The 6,048-nt window shown below is 50.1% G+C and overlaps 1 pseudogene; it reads left to right on the forward strand.

The window, feature by feature from the left end:
* The first annotated feature begins 1,194 nt into the window (after positions 1-1,194).
* On the forward strand, positions 1,195-1,793 carry LOC116539697 (annotated as a pseudogene).
* Positions 1,794-6,048: the final 4,255 nt, after the last annotated feature.

The raw sequence follows: 6,048 nt of genomic DNA on the forward strand, positions 1-6,048 counted from the left end.
GTGCGTGCTCCATAATCTATTACGGTTACCCCAGGTGAAACCTGAGTCCGTGCTCCATAATCTATTACGGTTACCCCAGGTGAAACCTGAGTCCGTGCTCCATAATCGACTTCTGATCAGGGTATAAACTTCAGTGTATCACGAATTCTATAAGCTAATAAGCAAATCAAGCTTATATGTGTTTAATCAGCAATAATAGAGACAGCATATGTCTGCCCCTGGTCATCTGGGCCCACAGGCTTCCATACATTTTGATATGCTGTGTTTTCATTTCTATTCAGTTAATAGGACTTTGTAATTTCTAATTACTTCTTTGACCCATAGGCTATTCAGGTTTTTGTTTATTTTTAAAGTGCTTCAGGAGAAACCGATTCTGCCAACACCTTGATCTTGGACTTCTAGCTTCCAGAAGTGTTAGAAAATAAATTCCTGTTGTTTAATTCCACCCAAACCTTGGTACTTTGTTATAGCCACGCCCTAGAGGGACAAAACGGCCCTCCCTGCCCCCACGGCTCGCCTGAATCCGGGATGGGGGCGTGGGCGCGTGCGCGGTGGAGCAGGGGCGTGGGAATCAGCGCAGAGGCTCGGGCTCCCAATGCTCCGAGATACAGCTTCCAGACGGCTCCTACAGCCCAGGATCTCCTTGGGTCAAGACTGCAAGGGTCCTCCTGCTTTCCTTTCTCCTGTGGGACGAGGTCGCAGGCTGGAGTGGTTTCCTCCTGGTCCGGAGCAGCGCCAACCTGGAAGTCAAACGCCCTCTGCACTTTCACACAGGCCTCCGTTGCTCCAGCTTTTTCACCGGTTTCAGAGCTCACCCAAGCTTTTTCATCCGTGAGATCACGTGGAGGGCCGGGACTTTCCAGGCTGCCTTACTGATGTCACTCTTCTATCATTCGGCACCTGAGACCAGTATTCAAAAAAAGAATGTTGTGGTTCTATAACTACGTTGGAGATGAGCATTCCTCAAAACAGATCGCTGGCCGGGCGCGGGGGCTCACGCCTGTCATCCCAGCGCTTTGGGAGGCCGAGGCAGGTGGATCACCTGAGGTCGGGAGTTTGAGACCAGCCTGACCAATGTGGCGAAACCCCATCTCTACTAAAAATACAAGATTAGCGGGGCGTGGTGGCACATGCCTGTAATGCCAGCTACTTGGGAGGATTGCTTGAACCCAGGAAGCGGAGGTTGCGGTGAGCCAAGATCGTGCCGTTGCACTCCAGCCTGGGCAACAGGGAGATTCTCTTAGCAAACAAAAAAGGCTTTGCAGACGCTGCCGCCGCCAGGAGCCCTGTGTTACCAGCCATGGTCAGACCCACGGTGTTCTTTGACATTCCCGTTGACAGCGAGCCCTTGGGCCCCATCTCCTTCAAGCTGTTTGCAGACAAGTTTCCAAAGACAGCAGAAAATGTTCGTGCTCTGAGCACCGGACAGGATTTGGTTGTAAGGGTTCCTGCTTTCACAGAATTACTCCAGGGTTTATGTGTCAGGGTGGTGGCTTTCACACGCCATAATGGCACTGGTGGCAAGTCCAATTATGGGGAGAACTTTGACGATGAGGACTTCATCCCGAAGCATACAGGTCCTGACGTCGACTATGGCAGATGCTGGAGCCAACACAGACGGTTCCTAGTGTTTCATCTGCGCTGCCAAGACTGAGTGGCGGGATGGTATGCATGTGGTCCTTGGCAAAAAGGAAGGCATGAACACTGCGGAGGCCATGGATCGCTTTGGGTCCGGGAATGGCGAGACCAGCCAGAAGATCCCCATTGCCGACTGTGGACGACTCTGGTAAGTTTCACTTGTGCTTTACAGTATTTTAACCAGCAGCCCGTTCCGTCTGTAGCTCAGGACAGCGCCCTTGGCCCCATTTGCTCGCGGTGTCCTAGAATCTCTGTGCTCTCGCTGCAGTTCCCTTTGGGTTCCATGTTTTCCTTGTTCCCTGCCATGCCTAGCTGGATTGCAGGGTTTAGTTTATGATTATGAAATAAAAACTAAATCAAAAAGAAATTGAGATGAGGGCAGAGAGAGAAATCAGTCCTTTTGGCGAACTCGTTGGAAGCCTCTTTGGGCGAATTGGACATTTGGCTTTCTGGCTTTGGGCCATATGAATTCTGACTGCCAGCTCCCCAACCTAGAGGTTGTGTGTATGTGTGTGTGTGGGGTGGGTGTCCCTCAACATGCCTGTGATAAAATGGACATTTCTAGTGGTGCAGAGCCGGTGAGCCCCAAAGTGGGTCCTAGTTCCTCAGGACCTATTTTAATAAAGCTGTTTTCTACCCTCCCAGCCACTGGATCTCGAATTCTTTCCTGCCCAGGAAAGAAAGAATTCAAGATCCAGTGGCTGGGAAGGTAGAAAACAGCTTTATTAAAGCTGCCGTGTGGCCGGGCACGGTGGCGGCTCACGCCTGTCATCCCAGAACTTTGGGTGGTTGAGGCGGTGAGTGGATCACCTAAGGTTGGGAGTTCGAAACCAGCCTGACCAACGGTGAAACCCCGTCTCTACTAAAAATAGAAAAAATTAGCCGGGCATGGTGGCGCATGCCTGTAATCCCAGCTACTCGGGAGGCTGAGGCAAGAGAATCCCTTGAACCAGGGAGGCGGAGGTTGCGGTGAGCTGAGATTGTGCCACTGCACTCCACCCCGGGGAACAAGAGCGAAACTCTGTCTTGGGGAAAAAAGAAAAAAGGCAGCAATGTCCCAGCTCAGTGACTGCTCCTGCAGAGCAGGGCGGCCCCACAGGCCACGTGCTGAGAGCAGCTGCTCAGAGCAGTTCTGCCGTTATATTTATGCCTACCTTGAATTACATGTAGATTAAGGAGCGGTTTATGCAGGGAAGGGGTCGCACGATCATTGCCCTGGAAAGGGGCAGGTAACTCCCAGGTATTGCCATGGCAATGGTAAACTGACATGGCACACTGGTGGGAGTGTCTTAGGAAGCTGCTTTTTATTGTTTATTTTGAGACGGAGTCTTGCTCTGTCACCCAGGCCAGCGTGCAATGCCACAATGTCAGCTCACTGCAACCTCTACCTCTCTGGCTCAAGCAATTCTCTTGCCTCAGCCTCCTGAGTAGTTGGGATTTCAGGCAACTACCACCACGCTCAGCTAATTTTTGTGCTTTTAGTAGAGATGGGGTTTCTCCATGTTGGTCATGTTGGTCTCAAACTCCTGACCTCACGTGTCCCGATTTTTTGGGCATATCAAAGGCCGGCCGGTCTGTGTGTATATCCTGAATGGCAGTTCTTTCCTCCCAAATACGTTAATTTCAGAGATTCGTCCTGTATTTTATTTGTCTTGGACAGGAGAAAGTTAGGAGGAGCACCTCCTGCGTACGATTTGCCACCTACTGGCAGCAACATGAACTGTTGCCTTGATTTTTTTATTTTTGACACGGCGTCTTGCTCTGCCACCCAGGCTGGAGTGCAGTGGCACGATCTTGGCTCACTGCAACCTCCCCCTCCCGGGTTCAAGCAATTCCCCTGCCTTGGCCTCCCAAATAGCTGGGACTACAGGCGCGCGCCACCACACCCTGTTGCCTTGATTTTGTTACTAAAAAGGGTAATAAAAGCGGATGGGCTGTGTGCCCAGGACTGCCGTTCCACTTCACTGGCAAATCCAGATAAAGGCATTCATGAGGACCAAATCCCAGATACAAACGGCATGTGAGAGTAGGGACACTGACTGACGAGCTTTGCCACCTCGTAGAGGGACCTGGTGGTGTACCCGAGTGAGTTAAGGAATGCGCCACACTCTGAGATTGAATTATGAGTCCTTTATTACGCCGGTGACCCAGGGGTGGCTAACGCCCAAAATTTTTTTGACACCTAAGAAAAAGTTAGGTCGTTAGGGGAACCTAGCTGAAGCAAATTTGTCACAGAAGCAGAGTAAGCAAACAGTTAAAAGATAAACTAGGACATGAGAACTGGTACATGAGTGCGACGTGCAAGGGGTGAAGCTGTTATGGAAGACACACAACTTACAGACAATGGGGGCTCTGGGCACATTCCCAGGCTCTGCGGGTGCCACGTGACTTGGCCTTTTAGTAGCAGATGCATTCCTGGATGTGCCCAGTGTCCGCCTGCCCCGGCTGCAGCCTGTAGTTCCGTACTTAATGGTGGGAAAGTAACTAAAATGAAGACGCTAGGGTGGAGTCTGTCCGGCCCAAGAAGCTAACGTGAAGCAGCTTTTAGTCTGAGAAAGAGAGTTTTAGCCGGCAAAAAGCAGGTTATTACATTCCCCACTTGTGTTTTTGGGGATTTAAATGACTGATTCCTTAGTTACAGCGAGGGGATTATATTGGGTTTTTAGATACAGAAGTTTGACAGAAGCCGTTTTACAAAATTAATAAACGAATTTAGTATACAGGGCTGGAAAGTTAACCCCAACCAGAGGAGGAGAAGAGGCCTGCTAATGTAGTTATTAAAGTAGTTCAGGGTTTTACATGACAGAAAAACGTGTAACTGTCCCGCAGGCAGCATTAGGGTGGTTTTTAGGACAGGTAGACATTGACTTGTTGGAGTCCCGTTTTTGCCCCCCTTGAGCTGCGGCATTCATTTACTTTGTGTGTTCGAACCCTGCGGCAGGGTTAACGAGTTCCGCTCCTGCCCTCAGGGGCAAACTTTGCTGGATTTTGAGGGAACGGCTGGGCTTTGGGAACAAAACACATAAACTGATAGAAAAAAGAAACTTTACTGGAGGTACTTTTTTTTAGGTGGCGTTCAGGAGCCCGTTGCAAAAGAAGCCGGAAGAGTAGGTGGGGGGCCGAGGGCTGAACGACCAGGAACAAAGTAGACAAAAAGAACTAGTCTGATGGCTGCACCCCACTTAGGCGCAGGCCTAAGGGGCCTGACCCGGGCTTGGGGACCCATGTTTTTTGCTGTGTTCCGCTGGCCTTTTTGAGGCGGGAGTGATGAATTCAAGCAGGAATACCGTTCACCTTTAGGGCCGCGGGTGTAGTGAGGATGACAGTGTGAGTTTTTTTTTAAGCGAGAGTGAGACCTTTCTTCTGGAACTTTTTGACATATACCAGGCTACCTGGACCGAAAGGGTGGCGGGATCCTGTTAAGAGCTGGATTAGGGTGTGCTTCCCGGACAAGCGGCTGGATAATACCTTGAACCTGTGGGAGAGACTGCAATTACTGTAACAAGTTAGCTGGGGATATTTCTGCTAATTGGGTATGCCTTAATTTAGGCAAAACAGGTGGGGCCCTTTTACATGTGATTTTCAAAGGAGAGGATTCTGCCTTGTAAGGAGTGCACCTGACCCTAAGAAGGGCTAAAGGAGGGAGCCTTACTCAGTTTTTACCGGTTTCCAGGATTAATTTGGTAAGAGTATTTTTTAAGGTACGATTTATGCGTTTTTACCTGTTAAGAGCTCCGGGGTCGGTGGGCACAGTGGAGTTTTTACTGAATATTTAACGCCTTGCTGACTGAGCTATGGACGAGGTGAAGGCCTGCCCATTAGTAGACCCTGTAGCAACAGGCAATTCATAACGGGGGGCAATTTTGTTGAGTAAGAACTTTACTGCGGTAGTGGCAGTTTTAGTGGCAAAAGCCTTAGTTCATCTGGAAAAGGTACACGCTGCCCGGCGTGGCTTTGCTTTGGTAAAGTTAACTTTCCACCTTTGTCCTGGGCTACGTCCTCGGGGACGATGGCCCAATCCAGACTTCACCTGCGCACAAGCCGTGCATTGGGAGGCCACTTGGCTAGTTAAGTTTTGGAGGTGTGGGATTTTAAAACGGCTGTTTAAAAGTTGGACCAACTTTGTTTTTTCCAAGTGGGTGGAAGAGTGGAGGCGGCTGATGAAGGCCTCCCCGAGGGCTCAGGGTTTGGAAGGATTCACCATCCATCCTGATTTTTGCCGGCTTGCAGATTTGATGCCTGCCTTTTTTCCTTAGAAGAGTACGCTGGGTGGTCGGGTAAACCAGGCTGTGGGAAAGAGATGGCTGGAAGCAGGGTCAGTGGGGTAACAGGGACAGCAGCAGGCTCGCGGGAGGCAGTCTGCCTTTTGGTTTCCCTTAGCTACAGCAGCATTTTTTTTTTTTTTTTTTT

Source organism: Sapajus apella, unplaced genomic scaffold, assembly GCF_009761245.1.
Source record: "Sapajus apella isolate SASKATOON/1434 unplaced genomic scaffold, GSC_monkey_1.0 scaffold130, whole genome shotgun sequence".
NCBI lineage: Eukaryota > Metazoa > Chordata > Mammalia > Primates > Cebidae > Sapajus > Sapajus apella.